The sequence below is a fragment of the Saccopteryx leptura genome, chromosome 4, assembly GCF_036850995.1.
Source record: "Saccopteryx leptura isolate mSacLep1 chromosome 4, mSacLep1_pri_phased_curated, whole genome shotgun sequence".
In the NCBI taxonomy this organism is placed as follows: Eukaryota; Metazoa; Chordata; class Mammalia; order Chiroptera; family Emballonuridae; genus Saccopteryx; species Saccopteryx leptura.
In genome coordinates, this window is record NC_089506.1 from 41,187,434 (window position 1) to 41,210,350 (window position 22,917).

The 22,917-nt window shown below is 34.2% G+C and overlaps 1 protein-coding gene across 2 annotated transcripts in view; it reads left to right on the forward strand.

Annotated features, from left to right (window-relative positions):
- The window catches only part of NALF1 (NALCN channel auxiliary factor 1), a 660,281-nt gene that overhangs the window by 249,182 nt on the left and 388,182 nt on the right, over positions 1-22,917 (forward strand). The window lies entirely within an intron of this gene.

Here is a 22,917-nt window from a genome sequence, read left to right on the forward strand (position 1 = left end):
GATATATATTTTTTAAATACTGTACTATATTTCACTGCGTGGAGGGGATATTTCTCAGCAACAATGACTCTATCTGCTCTACTTAATCAGAGACACTCTTGTCTAGCTCTCTAGAAACACACGGTATAGGAAGATCAGACATCTTTTCAGCTTGTAGAATATTACAGTGTCATATGCACATGAATGGAAATTTTCAAGAAAGACCCTAGTTAATTATGATGCCCATAAAAAAAGAACTCATAACACAAATTATTAGATAGAAATACTAAAAATAAAAGCATAAGTGATATCATGATTCTTAGCTTTTTACGACTGATTTTACCTAGTGTAAATCTCTCCGAGTCATGTCACAAATGGCAGTGTTTCATCTTTTCATATGGCTGAGTAGTGCTACATACTGTACATACTACATCTTCTTTATCCTATCATGTATGGAAGGACATTTTAATTTTATCCACTGGATATAAAACTGAAATTCACAGACACAGACAACAGTATGATGGGTGCCAGAGAAAAAGGGTTGGAGGGTTAGCCAAGGGTAATGGTTACCAAGTATATGGCGATGGAAGATAATTTGATTTTGGATGATGGTCTCACAATGCAATATACAGATCATGTATTATAGAAATCTGTACTTAAAATCTATACAATCTTATTAATCAGTGTCATTCCAATAAATTTAATTAAATAAAAATACATGATAATATACAATTAAGTAATAAGCTTAATGAGATTGTTGTTTAAATTGTTACACATCTAGACAGCCAAGTTCTGAATTAGTTAATAAGGAAGATGGAGAATGCCTTTACTTCTTTTAGAAACAGTTGGGTATGTTGCCCAGTTAAGTTGAAAAGGGAACAGAAAGATGTGTAATATATTTAATTTCATGAACAGTAATAGCTTAAAATATTTCACTGGAAGAGAAGCACATCAAGTTCTTAGAATTTTGATTTAAGGAAAACACTGGATGTTATTAGATGTGATTATATGAAGTTATGACCTTCATACAAATGAAAGGCATGTTTTAACCAATACTTTCTCTAAATCATTCTTTTGAAGGTAGCAAGGCAAAGCAGATTAAAGCCCATCTCTGGAGACAACTGTGTTTAAACTCTGGAACCTAGTCATCCTGCAACCTTGTACAAATTATGAAACTTCTCAGTTTCTTTGTCTGTAAACAGAAACAATACCATCTCTATTTCAGAGCACAGTTTAAAAAGAGAGACTGCATATAAAGTGCTTAGTATGGGGTCTGACATATAGTAATCAGTTAGAAAGGGAATGTGTATGGCCAGTGCCACCACTGTTATGGCCATGCACAGGCCAGTTCTCATTGAATTTGGGCAGACAGCAAAGAAACAGTGGAACCAAAAATGGTGGGCCATTCCTTTATTCAAGTCTCATACTGGCCCACAAGCAAACACACAGGGCTCCCAAACCCACTGATGCATTCTCTGGTTCCTCCTAGATTCAAAGGACCCATCAGTCTAAGTGGAGCTCACAAAGCCCCTCAGCTCTGGTTCCCCATCTGCAAACCTTCTCTTTCCCTGCCAACATGGCTTCCTCTTTACCACTCACATTCTCTCTTCTCTCGCTCTGCAAACATGGCTTCTTCCTGCCTCTTCTCCTTCTCCTTTTGCTCTCCTTTCAAAACTTTCAGGTGTAAAACCCTCTCCTCCAGCAAACATTAACAAAACAATGGCCCTTCCCAAGCAGGAAGGTAATTTGCAATTTCACAGACCACATATACCTGGAGCTTCCCAGTACCCAATGCAAACTATAAGCGAGCAAACATAAAAATCATATTTTACAAATGCATTTGACCAACTGAATGCTATTCTCTCTGTAAAATATCAATAGCCTGATAAGCACTGAAAAGTTAACATTGTTCTTGCTTGTTACCTGTTGCATGTGCATGGACATTATATAAGAGACTATCACATTATCTAGAAAAACTTAAATTTGATTGCTGGGTAACCGTTCCACTAATTGTCATTGTAACACATAATCTTCAAACTTGAATGTCATGATGGTTTTCTTAGCTATATTTCCTAGTGAGTGAGTTTACATGGCTGCTACACCAGAGATGAGAATTTGATTTAATATAATTAATCATCAGGTGATAAGCAACTGAGATACTGGTCTACAGTTTTTGTGATTATATTTCATAAGATATCATATTCTCATTTCAGTAACAATAACCTATTACATTAGAATAGTGCAATACAGGAAAATCGTTAAAGTTATTTAAATTTTTTTATCTGAACACAATTAGATATTTTTATAATCTTAATCATCCAAGGGCTTAGCAACTGCTTGCAGGTAAGTATTTATAATTATCTTAATCTATGTTATGTAACGTATTTAAATAATGAAACCACGTTATATTTCTTTATTAGTTTTCTTTTTAATAGTTAGCATGTATTAGCTTCTTATCCCATTGTACCAGTTAAAATTGACATGTAAAAGCTGGAAAGGAAAAAAACAAACAAAAAAAGAGCACATAAAATTATGTTCAGACTTATTAATAATTTGAAATTAATTTAATGTAAAAATAACTGATAAAATGACAATATGTATTCATCGGATATACAAAATTTAAAATATCTGGCAATGATAAATATTGGCTGGGATGTAGAAAAATTGGAAGTCATACTGCTGGAGAGGATGAAAAATGTTATGCTTTGGGACACAATTAGATAATATTTTTAAAAGTTGACTCCGGATATACTATAATCTAATACTGTTATGTCTAGGTGTGAAGGTATAATCTAGAGGTGCTATCTTACACATGCTCAAAACCATGCTTACCAATGTTCTTTGTAACATTTTTTTATTGTGAAAATGTATAAATAACACAAATATGTGTATGTAAGATAAACTGTGACAAAGTCATACTATGGGATATCATAAAACAAATAAAATGGTTTGATTACTCTTGGGCCAATAAGTTTGTGATCTGCATTTTCTGGTTTTGCTCACTTTGTTAAAGATGGCCACTGCTCACGTGATGATGCTCTTACATGACACAGCTGATTGCCTTTCATGCTTGGGAAGGGGCTTGGTTATGCTAATGTGTGCTGGAGGCGGGCTTTCGCACCAAAAAGTTTTAAAAAGAGTAGATAGCGGGCCATTTTGGGAGAGAGAGCATGTTGTTGTAGAGAGGAGAAGGCTGTGTTGTTCCAGGAGAGAGAGGCCACGTAGTTGGAGGAGAGGAGGCAGTCAAGATGGTTGGGTGCTGAAGAAGAATCCAGTTTGAGCAGAGAGGAGAAGGGTGATGGGGAACCAGAGGGGTGGTGGGGGCCTTTGATTCCAGGAAAACTTGGATATGTCAGTAGCTTTGTGAGCATGAAATGAGTGGGTTTTAGAGCCCAGTATGTTTGTGTTTGTGAGCTTGCAAGTGTGAGCTAAGAACAAAGGTAGTGGTCCACCAGTTCTTTGCTCTGCTGTTTCTTTACCGTCTGTCCAGATCAAATGTGAACTTTCATGGGCCAGTCGGCTGTGATGGTGGCTGCGGCTACTGGCCTTACAATTACTTATTTTGAAAATTAATTCTTTTTCCTTATGTACTCTTCTAGTCTGTAAAAAAAAGAACAACAAAAACCAAACAGACAGACAACAAAATAGCATGTGGCTTTGCATTCAGGGAAGATAAATTAGACCAAAAGTGAGAAGAAAAATAAGCTATGGTGAATAATGGTAATGGAGGGGAAAGCTGCTATCTCAGATAGAGTGGACAAGTATGGCCTTTCTATAAAGTGATATTTGATTAGAGGCCTGCATTAAGTAAGGGAGTAAACTTGCAGTAATGTGGAGAAAGAAGATCCTTTGTAGAAAGACCAGTAAAAAATCCAAAGCAAGTACATTAGAGAAATCATCATTTGCAATTTCTGACCAGAAAAAGTGAAATAATAGAATTTCTGGGTTGCTTATATGGATGGACAAAACTGAGGAAGAAGCATTCTGGAGATAATAAGGATAAAAAATTTGGTTTCTGACATGTTAAATATGATATGCACATAAAGCATCTAGGAAATGATGTGGTATATATGAAGCTGATATTTAAGGGGCATGTTCAGGACTAAAAGTATATAGTTGGGAAACTTCTGTCTATAAATTGATTTAAAACTATTGGACTGGCTGTTCTTACCTAAAACATGACTATAAACATTAAGGACTAAGCCTTGGGTTACTTAAGTTTTTAGAGATTAAAAGATAAGAAAATTAAGCAAAATATAATAGAAAATTGTTATAAAGATGAATGCGGAGATTCAAGAGTTATTGGTGCACAATAGAAAAATAAGTAAAAAAGGAAATTATACATCCATAAAAAAGGAGTGTGTGTCCACAAAGCACTATTTGGACAGATAGCAAAACGTTAATATTCATTATTACCATAGGTAATAGGTCATCAGGTTTTTGATGTATTTTAATTTAACTTTTATTTTTATTATGTTGGTTGATTTTTAAATAATTCTGTATTTTTTTTATAATAAACAACAAAGCTCTTTTAATTTTAAAAAATAAGGCAGGTGTTTCATAGTCTCAGTCAGGATAAATTTCTTCCCTTGTTTACCATTGTATTGAACTTCCTAACATTGACTGTTTCTTTTTTGAAAGTTTTTGTTTTTTTCCCTTGAAGCAAGCCAATGGCACAATTCCATACCCTTTATGTTACCTCTATTATTTATAAGAACAAAAGCTCTGGAAAGAAAAATATTTCATGAGTATGAGATTGATTGTCTCAGCTGGATGTTAAATGAACAAATGAAAATTCAAGTATTTTTACTGTTCTGATTATATGAAAGAAAATTTTGGCATGAAAGATATGAGAGATAGGATGCTAGATAGAAGAACTTTCTGTAGAATTTTCCTAAATCTTGTACCAAAAACATAACTTAAATCATTTTTGCCTTCATTCATCTTGTTGATGTGTGCAAGAGTGGCATGTGTATAAGTGAATGTGTGTGTGTGTGTGTGTGTGCATTAGTTACACAAGTCACAAAGCATTAAGGCAATTACATGCTGCTTATTGTTAGGATCTTTGATAATAATAAGTAGAATTTTTCAAGGATTAACTTGAAGAATCTGTTCCCTTTATCTGGAAGAGCTTTCTGACAATCAAGAAAGCAAATAAATCAGTCGCCCCCTCAATATATGCAAAATATCATTTAAGAAGGTTTCTCTCAATTTAAATATAGACAAAAATATCTCAAGCAAATACCAGAATGAAACAGGGCAAATAAAGTCACACACCTACAAGAACAAATTGTCATTACTTTAAGTGACAGGAAATAACTTTAAAAAGGTCACCTTCTTAAAAGAACAGACATGATGTCTCTTCCTAAGATAAGTATAACATTGAATATAAAGAAAATTGCCTTTTCCTATGAGGAGGCACTTAAACCTTAAAGGATTTGACATAGAATGGTTATGCTCCAGATGTGAGGTTGACAGAGACCTTGATATTGCAAGACATTTTGTAACCTTATATTTTCCAACATATTTTTTCTTTTAGATGACTGACCTTCCATGAAGATTTCTTCTCTTATTGCCGTCAGAAACTGACCACTAAAACACGTGTCTCCCCAATACACCCCATACATGCACACAGGCTGGGTTTCAGCAGTTTCCACCCTGCAGTCTTTAACATTATTCTTTTTATTTATCATCACAGTGGCTAATGGTCAAATATCTAAAGTTAAGCCACAGATATAATCCAAAAATAAATAAATAAATAAACAAAAAAGCCAGATGGTGCAGTATACTAAGAATAAGAAGAGGATTTCGGAAAGTGATGACAGGCAGGTCATCTGACCATCTGTAGAATAGGGCTTTCCTATTTTTTTGTGTTAAAATATGTCAAGTCCTTAAAGGTTTAATTTTTCATTTTGAGAGAAAATGTAGAACATTTCCAAAATTTTTCATTTTTTGATATTGTTCTGTATTCTCGCTGATGCATCATGCATGGTCAGAGATAATGCATGGGCTAGCTGTCTCCAAGGGGACATGTTAAGCAGAATTTTGCACTCATCTTTTTAAGAAGTATTATGTGACAAATATGGCAATCAGAAAGCATGCATTAGAAATACGTCAGTTTTTTTGTATATAAAAATAAAATAGGTCATGGGACTGTGCTTATTAGTATCAACTATTGTGGGTTGTCATGAAATAGAGTTAATGAAGATGGTGGGGTATGGAAAACATAAATATCCAGGCAATAATAGGAAAACTTTCTTCAGTACTCTATACCATGAATTTTTTAATGTAATCAATAAAAAGCCACATAAGACACTTGCTTCTAAAATTTTTACTATACTAAAGTTTGTGAACAAGAGAGAAGAAGTGCCCTGAATTTGTTCTTATTGTTTGGAATGTTTTGGACAAGAATAATTTTTCTTAAAGCCACATTATATTCTCATTATGTTCTAGATTCAATGTACTACAATTATAAGGAAATATTTTCCCCTGGTTATTTATTAGCAGTGTGATGATTTTAAAATGGCCAGGTTGCAGTTTGATTTACAAAGGCTGAACCTGACCTGTGGTGGTGCAGGGGATAGAGCATCAACCTGGAACTCTGAGGTCGCTGCATCGAAACCCGGGGCTTGCCTGGCCAAGGCACATATGAGAGTTGATGCTTCCTGCTCCTCCCCTCTTGTATCTCTCTCTCTCTCTCTCTCTCTCTCTCTCTCTCCTCCCCTCTCTTTCTCTCTTTCTCTTCACTCTAAAATGAATAAATAAAATCTTAAATGTAAAAGATTTTAAAAAGCTGAAAGATTTCTATTCCCTTTACTATTACACTAAAACATTGTGGGGACCCGAGTGGTGGTCTTTTTTGTTGGCTCATGTGCCTGGAATGTTTTCTAACTCTGTGTGTTAAACTAATAAGTTAATTAGTTTCTGGAACATCTAATATTTGAAATTATATCACTGTGCCCTAAGAGCATTCAAAAGTTCAGTGCCTGCTTTGTTTTGAGAAAATTTTCTTTTAACAGAGTTGTTACTGGAAAAGCACCATTTTAATATGTTTTTTTAAAAGGGGGAAATAATATTAATTATATTGGATACTTCTACTTTTCAACTTATAAAGTTCTCATAGTTGAACTTTAAGTCACTCAAATATTGTGTGTTTATGCTTTAAACATAAACATATGAATATGTACAAGTATTTTGGTTATTTTCACTTCTACTCTCATAAGATAAACTCTAATAGGTAGACATTTTTAAGATTATTTTAATGGTATTAAATGTAAGATTCTTTTATAACATGCCAAAATGATTGATTTAGGGGAAAACACAGAAACACACACAAAAAGAAAAAAAGAAAGTGGAAGCAAGGGAAGTAGAGGGTGAGAGATGTATTAAAGCCACATAATGATTGACTTTAAACTTAGTCACTCAGATAAAAACTGTTATTCATATATCACTCATGGAATCTGTTGTTATTCTCATTATTAGTTCCATCGGGTATTTGGCCCACAGGTTGGTCTCTTTCTTCTTTGCTGCCTCTCAGTTTCACATTTACACGTTCATTCACTCATTGAATTTTAACATAGTCTTTAAAATTCTACAGTAGAGTTTATAACCATCTGATAATCATATGCCTAGTAAATAGTGACACACACCCTATGACTTCATAGTTTATCAGTCAACTCTAGCTAATATACAGGGGTTTCCAGGTGTCTGTAGAGTAAAAGCACATTATAGAAGGTAGCAGTGAAATGTTAAGGCAGTGGTTCTCAAAGTGTGCGCCAGGGCGCACTGGTGCACCCTAGAAGATTTTAAGGTTCATCTTGTGGTATTCCAGAGAAATATGTGCCTGTTGGGGACCAAAAAACCAACAGGGTTTTTGGAGTTTAGTTTTTGGGGAACAGAAGTGTGAGGAATTGGCTGTAAGCTGACAGTCTGCCCAAACACCACCTCACTTGCCTGATTAGGTTGCAAAAGGCTGTTAAGCTGTGGTGCTGGATTGTTTACACTACCCCCATGTTCCTCGGAAAGACTGGAGGCAAGTTTCTTCTATCCTTTGTTTGGTGTAAAGTTAAGATGAAATGTATGATGGGGGTTTCCTGCACTCAACACAATTAAGAGTAAAAAGAGAGGAATTCTTCAATGTATTGACGAGGAAATGAGAGTTTGCCTTTCAAATATATGCCCAAACATTGAAGAAATTGCTAGGATACATCAGGCTCATGTTTCTCATAAACACAAGAATGAAAAAACTTAACACATTCATGCCGGGACCTGCTGAATTTACTAAATCTTACTAAGAATGTATCTATATATATAAAAAGATAACTTTTTTGTCATTTTTAAATTTTTAATCCCTCCTTTTTATAAATTCTAAAAAAATAACAAAAAATAAAACATAAAAATGTTTTTTAATGTTAGAATAAATTTAATTTTGTCATATTTATTTCATTTAATTACCACAAAAGCACACTTGGACTTTATATTTTTTTCTTTAATAGTTGACTTAATTATTATAACATATTTCTCAGAAATTTGTATATAGTGCGCCTACAATTACTTGTAGGATTTTAAATGCGCCCCGACTTCAAAAAGTTTGAGAACCCCTGGGTTAGGGAATGTAACCGAGGTGGGTAATACAAAATGGCACATGAAGAAGGTACTTGGGTTCGTTTACATTCTCAATGAGACAAGATAAGCGTGGCCTAAGTTGGTATTCATATGCCAATTTAAAGTGATACTCATGTACTGCTACAAAGGACAGTTTAGAGAAATCCACAACTGATAGAGGCAGAAATGGTAAAGTCTCAGGGCACGGTTGAGATGTGTTATTAATCTTTAAGAAGGACTCTACCTATATTAACAGTTTTTACTTTGTTCAAAATATTTCTTTGATGTCACCAAATTTGCAAAATGTTTCGTTGTATAGTATACTGTTGTAAACAAAAAAATCACTTTTTTCCCCTTATGATTAATATAAATAAGGATGGTTTATTAGTTTTAGAATTAACAATCTGTAATTCAAGCAGCTTTATTTTTCTCAACCAATGAACAGACTTTAGTACATAATATTTAAGGCAATAAAGGGTTACACAGCACAATAATTATCCTGAATGTCATACATGACACTGTTTTTCCTAAACAACTCTAAGATATTTTGAAATCAAGAGGTTAAAAAATTCATTTCTGTTCTCTAAAACAAGAAACCATACAAATAGAATTCTTACCTTCCAGATGTTCACTGTTGCAATTTTTGAGGAATTGCTTCTTTTTAAAAATTTTGAATCTTTTCATTTCTTTTTACATGACAAAGATCAGACGTTTTTTATCCATAAGGTGGTTAATATCTTTATACTAAGAATATTTGTCAAAACAGTGCTTAGTGGCTATTATAATTACAATTTTGATGTATCCTTAGTGTCTTTTGCCAATAGGCAAATGGGATAGGAAGAATATTTAATTCCATTTAAGGAAACTCTAAATACTATCCTGTTAACGTACAAGTCAAAGTGTCTAATTACCTCCCACTACCTGCTTTTAGCTGAGATCTCAATGATTCAGCTAGTCTTGCTATGTAATCTGTTTGGCCATCCTGACTATTACAAGTTTTAGCAAATATTGCAAGCCCAATCACAGCATATAATCACGGCCTCGGGGGAGTTTTAAAAAATCAGGCAATCAAAGAGGAAACTAGTTTACTAGATAATCTACTTCCTTAATCAGTATCTAATTATACATGAATTGTTGTTTTGGAAATATTGTACTTTAATGTTTCATTTCACAATTGCAGCCTAATTACACAGAATTCAGAAACATTTATATTAAATGTTATGAAACCTAGCAATGGCAGATGTATTCTAATAACATCAATGTAATGTTTAGGGGTAAATACCAGTTATTCTCTACCTCACAGGAAAAAAGAAAATGTTGGAAAGGTCATTTATCTTCAAACCTTTGACAATTGCTTGAATATTAAAGCAAATTTATAAAACAAAATTTTAAAACGTTCAAAAACTTAACTAAACATGCCATTCATTTAATGCACTTATAGAATTACACAATGTTTCAGGAATTATTTCCTTAAATTAATTTATTATAGTAAAAAATATTTTAATTTATATTTAGTAAAACACAACCAAAGTTCAGACAAGTTGAAGTTGCTTTCGGCATCTCTTGTTACCTTGAAAAGTCACCAAAAGTTTAATGCTGATAAAAATAGTACATGTGATTTTGTCTTCATCCTGATTTTCCTAAGTATTGCTAGTGAGCCAATATTCATAAAAATGTTGAAAGTTAGAAAAAGGAAACATACGAGATAAACAGCAAATTGGATAATTTATAAATTGACGTTTGAATCTTGACTTCCTGAGAATACATTCGACATTACCACAAAAAATTAGAAAAACTGTGAACAAAAATAATGGTCCAAAATATCTTGGCAGTAACCTGTCTGCTATTTTCTGTCCTGAATATTTTAGGCAAATTTTCAATTTAAATGGATGTGATTAAATTATTTTGGACATAAATGTACTTTAGCCTTTCATTAAGTTGTTAATTTTAGCATTTTTAAATGCTTAATCTATTTCTTAAAATGACATCAAGTCATAATGTTGCCACTTATGGTGGTTCACATGCTCTGAATGGATTTAAAGATTGACTCTTTTCTCTTTTTTCATTACTCCTGGAAAATATGATTGATTCAGTTTTATACACTTACCAAATGCCATTGACATGGAGCCAAATATACCCCATTCTGAAAAAAATATATATTTTAAAGGACATTTTCATTTCTGCAGCAGCCCAAATTAGGCAGATGTTGAAATTAAATATCCTAAGACTACACGCCAGAAATTGTTCAAGGGGAATTTACTTATGTTATTTTTCCTTTTCCATTCATTTCATTTATCAGATTTATAAATACCAAAAAAACTTTACCAAAACAATATAATGAGCAAAGTGGTTCTTTAATGACTCTATTCTCTTTTCCATCGTATCTTATGCCCAAACTGTCATATCTTGGGTTCTTTTTTTATGTTGAATTAATTGGAGCCTGTCTTGTTTTATCAGATGTGCTTAATTGGTTCAATTATCTAGGATTTTCCTTGTGGCCTCCAGATATCTAAGGCTGCCATGGCCATGTTTCTCAAATCACTCTTTCCAGATCCTGTGACATATCTATGAACTATCCTGTGTCAAATTACATCTAGTCAGAGATGCATCATTGCCTAAAGTGATATAGGCCATAAACTTATGTTTCATTTCACAATTGCAGTGTGTATGTCAATATTGGCCCTCAACTGATACTGCACTTTTGGAAGCTCCTGGGTGATGTTAGCATGAGAATAAAGGAGATGTTTATGAAGTAATCCTCCTATGTAGACACTGTGGAAATAGCCCCTGGTGGGGTACAATGATAGCTTAATTAAATAAGTCTCTGGAAATAAAGACTTGTTTAAGCAAAAAAAAATCTTTACAAGCCATTTAATCATACATTCAACCATTCATCCATTTATTCAACATGTCTTATTGTATAAGTCCTGAAGATACAGAAGAGAGGAATGTAGACCTCATATGCTCATGTGGTTTACATCTAGCAGATGAACACACTCAGGTGACAGATATTTACGTATGGTATCTATTTTGCTAACCCCCAGCCCTGTTGAAGGTAAAAATAAGAACAATAGTGTTAATGATAAAAGATACTACTTAAGTATTGGTTAAGAGCTCTACACAGTGGAGGGATTCATTTGGTTCACGCAGGTTCAGCAGTACTGATACCTAATTTTTTGTGGAGTTTGGTGAACCGGTTCTTAAAATGGCACTTGTAATCAGGGTTCTCTCTAAGGTGTGTACCTGGGCAGCCACCCAATGTGGAAATTACAAATTTACATTCCTTACTCTTTTTTAATGTTCATCTGCGCAACAGTGTGTTCTAAGTGTCCGTAGTAATGTTTATTCCATCCATAGGTGAAAAAAAAAATTGCAAGTGAGGATGCCAATCAAGAAGCAATATGGAAATATCTTAAATAACAGTTCTATTATTTTTCTCAGGTATTATTTAATATCTTTTTATTAATATTTTAAAACTCTTATAATCTAGTTTTGTGTTCCTCTTTTATTCTTGTATTAAATGTATGAAATAATAAACTATCTAGGACCACACTGGAGCAATTGCTCTGTGTTTAAAACCACAGAAAATTGAAGGTACTTATGACATTCAAACTTAGATGTTTATATCTTTAAGCCACATGGACTACTGGGATGCTCATTAGTAAAGGACAGCATGTACGACTGCATTTTTTAGTGCTTTACTCTCTTTATTACTACTGTGTTGAGTTGGTAGGAGAGTTATGGACCCCACGAGCTCTCCCTTTGCTAGAGCACTTTTCCCAGAGTGCCACCACTTCACCAGGTGCCTCGAATTTTTCTTCTTGTCCTTGCTTCCTTTACTTCACATCAGGCCTTCTCTACTCAGTGTAAAACGAATTTTACTGCTTGACTACATTTTGCCACCTGCTGAGGTGACAAGCATTCTTCCAGGGCTTAAGTTTTCACAGTAGATGTCTTAAAGCAGCAGATTTTCAACCAGTGTGTCACAGAATTTTAAAACATACAATACCTGACTGTTTAGTCAGGGGCACTGACGTTTTTTCCCTTAGATTTTCAAATAAAAAAATCACAACAGCCAATGCAACAATAGCTGTTCAGTGTGAATGAATCAAAATTATACCAATTTTTGTGTGTCAGATTGGCAAAAAATAGATTTTTTTGGTATGCCGCAGATTTTAGTGATTAATTTATGTGCCATGAGATGACAAAGGTTGAAAATTGCTTAGAGTATTAACTTTGAATACTATCTCTATCATATGCAAATGTTCCAGTGCTAAACATATGGTCAAAAGTAATTAAATACAGACTTTGTGTGAAATTTCAGAGAATTTTCATTTTCCCCAATAGAAAGAATTTTGTGGAACAAGTGATTAAACTAATGAAATACCATACAGTGTGTTTATGAACTTGGTATGTGGTAATGGCAGAGAAAATAAACTCAGAGACCATTGTTTTGTTACTCTGAGGTATTTATTGTTCCTGAATGAGATCCAGGAGCAGATGGCAGAGGTTGTCAGCTGGGTCGTGAGGTCCCAGCAAGGAAGATGATGATCAACGATTGGTAATTTCTTATAGTGGAGCATCTATACAGAAAGATCTACGGAAATGAATAGATGCTGGGCTGAAACATCATCTATGGCATTGTGTCCAGTACTTTATTTCTTTTCTGTAAGAAAAGAAAATTCAGAAGTCTTGTCTTTGCCTTTGTGTAATCTTTAGAAAACTGACGATGATTTGTTTTCTCCTGACCGAAATAAAATGATCAGCCTTATCAAGGAAGTGACTCCTCATGTTTCTTGAGAGATTGGTTGGATATTTCCTTTTCTCTGCTAGTAGTTGGGTTTACCAAATACGTTTTTTAAATTTATTTATTTATTTATTTTAGAAATAGAGGAAGAAAGAGAGAGCAAGAGAAGGATCAACTTGTTGCTTCACTTAGTTGTCCCATTTAGCTGTGCACTCATTGTTGCTTCTCACATACGCTCTGACCAGGGATTGAACCTGTGACCTCTGATGCACTGGGTTGATGCTTTATCCACTGAGCCACCTGCCCAGAGCCAAGATGTTTGTTGTTTGCTCACTTTTATCATGGAAACCATGATTGGTCGGTCCTATTGGTTAAAAATCTAGTCCAGTAATTTCTCAAATTTATTTGTATTAAATTTCCGGCAAAGAAATGAAAGTGATTCTTAATCTGTTTTGTTTAAATAATTGATTATTAAAAATTTATTTAGAAGGGCGCTCAGTGTCTAATGCAATAGAAAAGTTAAGTCTCTGAAATCAGAATAAGTCTAAATTGCAATTTTATCGCATTCTACCTTTACGTCTATATTCCACAACTTTATCTTTCTGGGTCTCTGTTAATCATCTACAAAATGAATAAAAAAAATCTCTTCCAAGTCGACTGGAAAGATAAATTATTTTTAATTATTTAAGGCAGCCAGCACTATATAGTAGTTAATAGGCATTTAAAAAATGGTAGCCTTATATTAAGTATTAGTGATAACTGATGTATTTCTTCTGCTAATGATAATAATATTGAAAAGACAATGTACTGAAGGAAAGAAGCATCAAAGCAGGAGGATGTGAGAACCACGCAGCCTGTGGGCTTCAATGGAGCGATGCCTGACACCGACATACTCCATCTGAGCAGCTATGGAAATGATAGTGAGAACTACCTGCTATCAAAAATGAACTTCTTCATTTATCATAATGAAGAGTACAAACCAACTAAAAACATGTGGCAGTTCAGTTAATATTTACTTCAGTGATAAAAAATGAGAACAGTTTTAATACTTGACATTCCCTCAAGAAGCAATAATTTAAAAACCTCTCCTAACTGTTGTTCTTGACATATTGATCAACACTTCTTTGAACTTTAATTTATGATGATAAACTGCAGGTATGAACTGATAAATGAATGCACAAAAAACAAAAACAAAAACCACAAGTTCTTCAAATTCAAAGTTTAGGAGAAAATAGCTCATTTCCTTAAATAGTCATAACTTAAAATATTTTAAATGACTCCACTTTGTGTGTTGCTCATTAGTGGTAGCTTTAGACTATCTGACTTTCCAAATCACAGTTCCTATTAAAACTGCTCTTAAATAACTCTGGTGTATGTCTAATTTTCTTACGTAGGTGATACATGTAAATCTTGTGTTCATTTGACTGAATCCCTTGTCCTTATGTACTATTTATTCAAGAAAAAATATGTATTCCATTTAGAAACAGGAAAGAGAGAGTTGTTTATGGGAGAACCATAGTTTATTGCATATCTTTAAATAATTATCTTTAAATTAAAACTGTAGGTTCTGTATGTCATGAGGCATACATTCTCCAGAGAATAACAAACATGATAACAACAGTGGAAACACAGGTGTTACAGGAGCGCCAATATGGAAGTCCCCCAGCCTTTTTAGAAAAGCAGGAAAGGTTTCACAGACACTAACAACAGTACTGGATCTCTGTTTCGTCAGTGCTCCTGACTAAATAGTCAGCTATTGTATGTTTTAAAATTCAGCAACACACTGGTTGAAAATCTGCTGCTTTAAGACATCTACTATGAAAATTTAAGCCCTGGAAGAATGCTTGTCACCTCAGCAGGTGGCAAGATTTAATCCAGCAGGTATAAGGGACCTTTTAGAATGCAGCCTATGTCCATATGTCTTAAAGCAGCAGATTTTCAACCAGTGTGTCGCAGAATTTTAAAACATAAAATACCTGACTATTTCGTCAGAGTCACTGATGTTTTTTTCCCTTAGATTTTAAAATAAAAAAACCACAACAGCCAACAGAACAATAGCTGTTCAGTGTGAATGAATCCAAATTATACCAATGCAGCCTGTGTCTGTAGGCCCCACTGCTATGCTCTTTCTATGACAGATAATGGACAATTAAGGGATACTTTTTTGTTGTTAGGATTGGGGTGAACCGTTCTCCTTCACTGGGCGACAGAGGAAGAGATAATGAGGGACAACTAGAGGCAGGGAACAGGCCCAATTAACAGGTGGAGGGAAAGGTTACAGTGTATTTCATTCGACAAACTGATTTGGAAATATGATGAAAACCAGGTATTTGCATCACTGTAAAATGTACATGCATGTATATTTTGTTTGCAATTTCAAAAAGTTGAGTACTTCCTAAAATATTTGTCATTAATGTTAGATTAAGAATCTTGAGTCTCTTTAGGTAAGAGAATGTTGACAGTATTACATGCTGAGCTCATACATTTTTACTACCTATTAGACTGATGGCTGAAACAATTATTTTTTATTACAAAAGTGCATGTTTTAAAACTAGACTTCAAATCATGGTGGCCATCTTAAAAGGATCATTTTAATGGACCACTCTTGCTGTATTTTATCATCATGGGCCACACATCAATAGACAGAAAATACTTATTATGAGAAAACTAAGATTATATACATTTTATTAAATTATCAATAATTTATAATTGATCTGAAGTAAAATATTTTCTGAAAATTACTTATTTGATGGTAGAAGACATGCTAATAAAATTATTTGAAAATATATTTATTTCATAATACATATACAGAGACTCTAAGATTGAAATGTACATCACTAAAGTGATTCTTGCAAAAGTACATATACATTAAAAATATTATAATTTATAAATTATATATCTCATAATCATACATTTCAATATATGATGTTTCATATATATATATGTATGGTTTATCTTCAAATTCAGAATCTTTATTTCCTTCTGTAATAAAAAAATACTGGGTGATTTAAAATAAAAGATAGAAAAAAGAGGAAGAAAATCATAATGAAATAGTTCAAAACATGTTCCTGGAAATGATAAAAATAGTCCCACCTCTAGGTGTATTATTAAGAAATTTCAAATCATTCGTGATGAAAGGAAGATTCTAAAATTTTCCAGAGAGAAGAAAGAAGTGACATCCAAAGAAAGAAATGAATTTTGATTTCTCAAGAGCAAAGCCAAAATGAGACTACAATGCATGAATGTACAAATATAGACACATTTCAGATACATGTGATAGATAACAGGTGAAATATTTGGAACTGTCTAGATTGTACATAATTTATTTTTCCTATTTAAAGGAGGAAATCATAATTAAAATACTGTTTAGAAGTCTTTGTTCTAAAATATGACCTTTTGCATGTTAAGAGAACGTACCTTTGCTTACATGTGAATAATACTTTATATATATAACTCAAATTCACTTTAAGTATTTCCTTAAGTGAAAATTTAAGAAAATAGGAAATTTAAAGCTATAGGTTAAAGTTAAAATAATCATCTATGAATTCTGGCCTCATAACCAATTATGCTTCTGCTCCAAACATGCTAAATGTTTGGCTGGCAAGGCTTCTCTTTCTGGCTTGGAATGCTTTCAGTCTTTGAGATCCGGTACAGTTGCTACTTGTCTCTGAAACCTTTCCTGCTTTTCTGAAAATGCTGGGGAACTTCCATATCAGTGTTCCTGTAACACCTGTGTTTCCACTGTTGTTATCATGTTTGTTATTCTCTGTAGAATGTATGTGTTTCTACATTAGTCTTATCTTATCTATAGAGCAGAATCTGTGTCTCCTCCAGGCTTGTGTCCTTGGTTTCTTTCTTAGTAATTATTTGTAGCAGGTTCTTAATGACTCTTTGAAAAATGAATCAATTTCTGTAATGTTCGTCTCATTATATTTATTTTAAGACACCATTCAGTCAAGAAAAACTATCCTTCTCATTACTTGTTTAATATTTTGTGTGCAATACAGATGATTTATACCATGTCCTTTTTGTTAAGCACAAAGCATAAGAGACATCAGTAACAATATAAAATGAAATACATAAATTGCTGGAAGAAAGCCTATAATTCTACAGCAAATGAATTATGTGAGAAGTAAGTTCCCAAAGGAATCTGATGATGGAATAATCACCATGGCGTTGAATTATTAGGAGCAAGAACATTACAATTATTATGGATCTATATAAGATGATGGGTAAGACCAGAGTCACAGAAAGTAGGAGACTAATGTGAATTGATGAGTGTCTGAATTGGTGTGGGAGTAGAAAAATGTAATTTGTTTATGAAAGAAGAGTCAACAGGACTCAAGCTCATACTTGTAAAGTTACATCTATTATCTAGACATTTATTTATTTATTTATTTATTTATTTTCTACAGAGACAGAGAGAGAGAGTCAGAGAGGGGGATAGATAAGGACAGACAGACAGGAACGGAGAGAGATGAGAAGCATCAATCATCAGCTTTTCGTTGCGACACCTTAGTTGTTCATTGATTGCTTTCTCATATGTGCCTTGACTGTGGGCCTTCAGCAGACCGAGAAACCCTTTGCTCAAGTCAGCAACCTTGGGTCCAAGTTGGTGAGCTTTTGCTCAAACCAGATGAGCCTGCACTCAAGCTGGCGACCTCGGGGTCTCGAACCTGGGTCCTCTACATCCCAGTCCGATGTTCTATCCACTGCGCCACCACCTGGTCAAGCTATTATCTAGACATTTATTAGAATATATCTTCATTTTGTATCGTTGATACTCTGCTCCAACTAGAACTGTTTACTTTTATTCATAATTCAGGTCCCTCTCTCATTATACAATGTTCTTGTGCTACATAAGGTTATGTGTCAGATTTTAGTTCAATTAGCAAGATATTTTATTTTGAAAGTGCATTGCTATCTTCTGATTTCTTCACTCTACACAATATAGATACTATATTATACTTTAAAACATATATAATAATTAAGATAGATTCTAAGTAGGAAACTCAAAAGATTTAAATCAAAAACAAGTCATAGCTTGATCGGGTGGTGGCGCAGTGAATAGAGCGTTGGACTGGGATTCAGAGGACCCAGGTTCAAGACCCTGAGATCACCAGCTTGAGTGTGGGTGCATCTGGTTTGAGCAAAGCTCACCAGCTTGGACCCAAGGTTGCTGGCTTGAGCAAAGGGTTATTCAGTCTGCTGTAGCCCCACGGTCAAGGCACAAATGAGAAAGCAATCAATGAACAACTAAAGTGCCACAACGAAACACTGATGAATGATGCTTCTCATCTCTCTGTGTTCCTGTCTGTTTGTCCCTATCTAGCCCTCTCTCTGACTCTCACTTTGTCTCTGTAAAAAAAACAAAAACAAAATCAAGTTATAGTACCCCAAGTTAAAAAGCTTTGTTGATTCTCCTCTCCTTATTTTTTTGTCCCATTTAAAGTAATACTGAGAAGAAACAATAACACAGCAATTACCCGGCCTTTGACAAGTACCATCCTGAATCAGTGATTAGCTTGCCATAGCCTAATCGAAATGCCTCCACAGAACAAACAATGCCAACAAAATAGAAATAACTCTATTTTTTTTTAAACATAATTTCCACGTCTTAGTCTTTCCTGCCAGAGCCTTTTACTTAGCTCTTATCTGGGTTTACTGTGTTTTGACCATTTTTCTCTCGTCTCTGTCTCATTTAATGCCTCTTGGCTCCTGTTCAGATGGGCCCAATGAGGAACAGTTTTTCTTCTATTTTTACAATGACTTTCTCTTTCTTTTTGTTCGTCAGCTGGTTTTTCTTTGACTTCTGGATCTCTACCAAGCCTCTAGTCCTCACTGGACAAAAGCTGGCACCCGTTTCCTCTGCTGTTAACATATTTAGTTGTAATTCAAAAAGAGGTAAAAAGCTGTGCATTAAATTACATGATTTCCCAGAGTTTTGGCTCCTTCCTCCAAATCCAAAATGAATATATGCTTATATTTTTATGTATTAAGGAAACATTGATTGATTGCCTACTATGTGCTAGGCACAGCTCCAGACCCAAGAAATAGAACCACCAGCAAGAAATAGTTCTTTCTGTCATCAAATATATGATTAAAGGAAGACATATTAAAATTGAAAAAATAAGCAGTAATATAATTTGAGAGAGTGAAAAGTACTATGAAGACAATGAAAGAAATTCATGTAATGTAGAGCAGTGGTCCCCAACCCCCAGGCCGTGGACCATTTGGTACCGGTCCGCAGAGAAAGAATAAATAACTTACATTATTTCCGTTTTATTTATATTTAAGTCTGAATGATGTTTTATTTTTAAAAAAATGATCAGATTCCCTCTGTTACATCCATCAAGACTCATTCTTGACGCTTGTCTTGTATGTTCGACAATTATATTTAAAAATACCACAGTTTTTACGCCGATCGCATAATTTTATTTTGTGCATTTATCCATCCCACCCTAAAGGCCAGTCTGTGAAAATATTTTCTGACATTAAACCGGTCCATGGCCCAAAAAAGGCTGGGGACCATTGATGTAGAGCACCTGGGGAAGTGCTACTTTTGAATTTTTAGCTAGGGCAGACCCCTCGAAGAGGTGCCATTGGAGCTGAGATGTGAATGATAGAAAGGACCAAACTATGCTCAGAATGGAGTCAGAGTATCCCAGCAATGAGAGAAATAGATGAAAAATCTCTTGGGTAAGAACCAGGCAGAAGTGTTAGGGAGCAATGGGAAGACATAGTGAAGCATAATATTCTAAAAGGAAGGTAAATACTGAATGGACATTGATTAAGAAAATGGATATTCAAATAGAAATATGACAGTATATAGATTATTGGGGTCTCAGCATGAAAGGTTAATGATCAATTAGTAGGTTATGGTAGTCATTTAGACAATATATACAAATAACTTTCATCACATCAATAGTAGTTAAGAAGGAATGCAACTCTGGCCGGATAGCTCAGTTAGTTAAGAGCATCATCCCAAAACACAGAGGTTGCCATTTCGATCCTGTTTCAGGGAACACACAGAAATGGATTGGTTCTCTCTCTTTCTCCCTCCCTTACTCTCTCTCTAAAGTCAATAAAAATGGGTATTTTAAAAAAGTAATGCAGTAGAAGTAATAAGACTAGTTAATAAATTAGATGTGGAAGATGGGGAAAAGGGAAAAATTGAAGATTAGACAACTTTTTAGCTTGAGGCTCTAATATGTACAAATATAGCAGTCTATTTAAGAAACAAAATAAACATCAACTAAGCCAATAATAACATTAACAGTATATATTTGAATACCTGCCAATATAGTTACATCCCCCAAATTTAGGTAATACTTACATACTTAGCAAATATTTATCATTTATTTACTAGGGATAACTCATTTTACTATATGTTTTGGAACACAGAACAATAAAAAATATGGTTAATTTCACAATGAAATAACAATTTAGTTGATAGCTAACATACTGATTTTCATTTATCAAAAGTAACAATAAAATATATGATGAGTGTGAATTATATTTCAAAATGTGTACCTGCACTGAAATTGTTGTGGAATAAGCCATAGAAAGAGCTTTGAGATAGATTTTTAAAATTTAACAAAACCGCCTGACTAGGCGGTGGCACAGTGGATAAGCGTCGGACTGGGATGCGGAGGACCCAGGTTCAAGACCCTGAGGTCACTAGCTTGAGTGTGGGCTCATCTGGTTTGAGCAAAAGCTCACTGGCTTGAGCCCAAGGTCCCTGGCTCAAGCAAGGGGTTACTCAGTCTGCTGAAGGCCCACGGTCAAGGCACATATGAGAAAGCAATCAATGAACAACTAAGGTGTTGCAACACGCAATGAAAAACTAATGATTGATGCTTCTCATTTCTCCATTCCTGTCTGTCTGTCCCTGTCTATCCCTCTCTCTGACTCTCTCTCTGTCTCTGTAAAAAAAAAAAAAAAAAAAGAAAAATTTAAGAAAACCAAATATGTTCTATGTAAATAAGCTTAAGAAAGGAAAGCATACTAGGTAGACAAAAGGATCACAAGGAAGGATTAAAAGTTATTAAGAGTGTTAAATGATATGGAATGAAATGAAGAATGTTGGGAATCAAAGAAACTAGTTTGAAATTAATAAATTTAACTAAACAAGGCGTGATTGATATCAAAGAAACCAGTTAGGACACTGACACGTAAGAGGGAATTGGGTGCTGTATAAGATAGAAACAACCAGAAGAGCTACAAGTTGATTGACTTAAGAATTATTTGAAAGGAAAAGATGATATGACTTTTCAACAAATTGGATGAAAAAGCAAATAAATGGAGGCAGTCAGAGACTCATATTTTTCAGTGACTAAAAAATGGACATCCATTGAATAAAAGTTGGAGGCAAGAATTGGAGGAGATATAGCATCAACTCAGTGTTGTAACTGTGGAATTTAAGTCTTGGTGAAATCTATAGAGGATATATTTCTATAAATGAAGATTCAAAGTGTTTTAGACTGGGATAATATATCTAAAGACAAAGTATTAAAAGTGATATTTAGTGATGAGTAAGAGGGATGATACTAACGAAAGACAAATGTCTTCTAACAAAATAGGCAAGGACAAAAGCCAGAATTCAAGGCTGGAAGGAAGAGGAAGACCAAAAAGGACATAGAGAAGCTAGAGTTGAACTGAAAGAGATTTGGGTTAATACAACATTTCAAAAGCTAGTGGGGTTGTGGTGGGAGAGTTTCAAGAGCATGGTAGTTTTTTATATCAGAGGCCATAAAATATTTGTGGGAAGGAAAAATGAGAGGAAAAAGATCTATCCAAATATCCAATACGACTTTCACAATACTGTAGACACAAGAAGATTTAAGTAAATTATTGAAATCACAGAGGTAATAAATTGAGTGAGGAGCAATGTGACACATCTCTTAACTTGACAAAAGAATTATGAATATATATTTCCCAGATCACAGACTGCTTCATTTGGAAGTGTTGTGACTTTAATAGTTTGGGTTATAACACATGGCTGGTTTTCTTTTCCAAATCAATTTCCCCTTTCTTCCTGGGTCTGTAGCTGACCAACTAGAACATCTATCACTCTCTCCTTGCAGCTAGGTGCTCCTTTGTGGTTTGTTGGTCTGGTTTGTTCACTCCCTACCTCTGTATGAGAGAGAAATTAAGTTTTATATTATTAAGGCCATAGAAGAGTAGGCACATTTTTGTTATAAAAAGTTTGCCTATCGTTGAATTTATATTAGAGATATGGTTCAGAGGTCATGTAGCTTCTGTCCATGTAGGGCTGCTTGCTAGATACTCACTCTCATGAAAACACTCATCCACCATTGATTTCAACAGAATATGAGTAATTGTTAAGTCAGTCCTCAATTGAGACTAAAAAATACTGGTACTTATTTTTTATACTCTGTCTTTCTAAATTCCTTCTCATTTCTCATTTTTAATATACAGCCTACCATTTCCCACCACCCTGCCACTGTGTAGATTGATTCTCTTTCAAAAATTGTCTTTTCTATTCTTTACCTGGCTTGCTCTACTTAATTCTGTAAGATTCAGATTACAAAATCTTACTTCAGTTAACTGGAAAATTAATCATT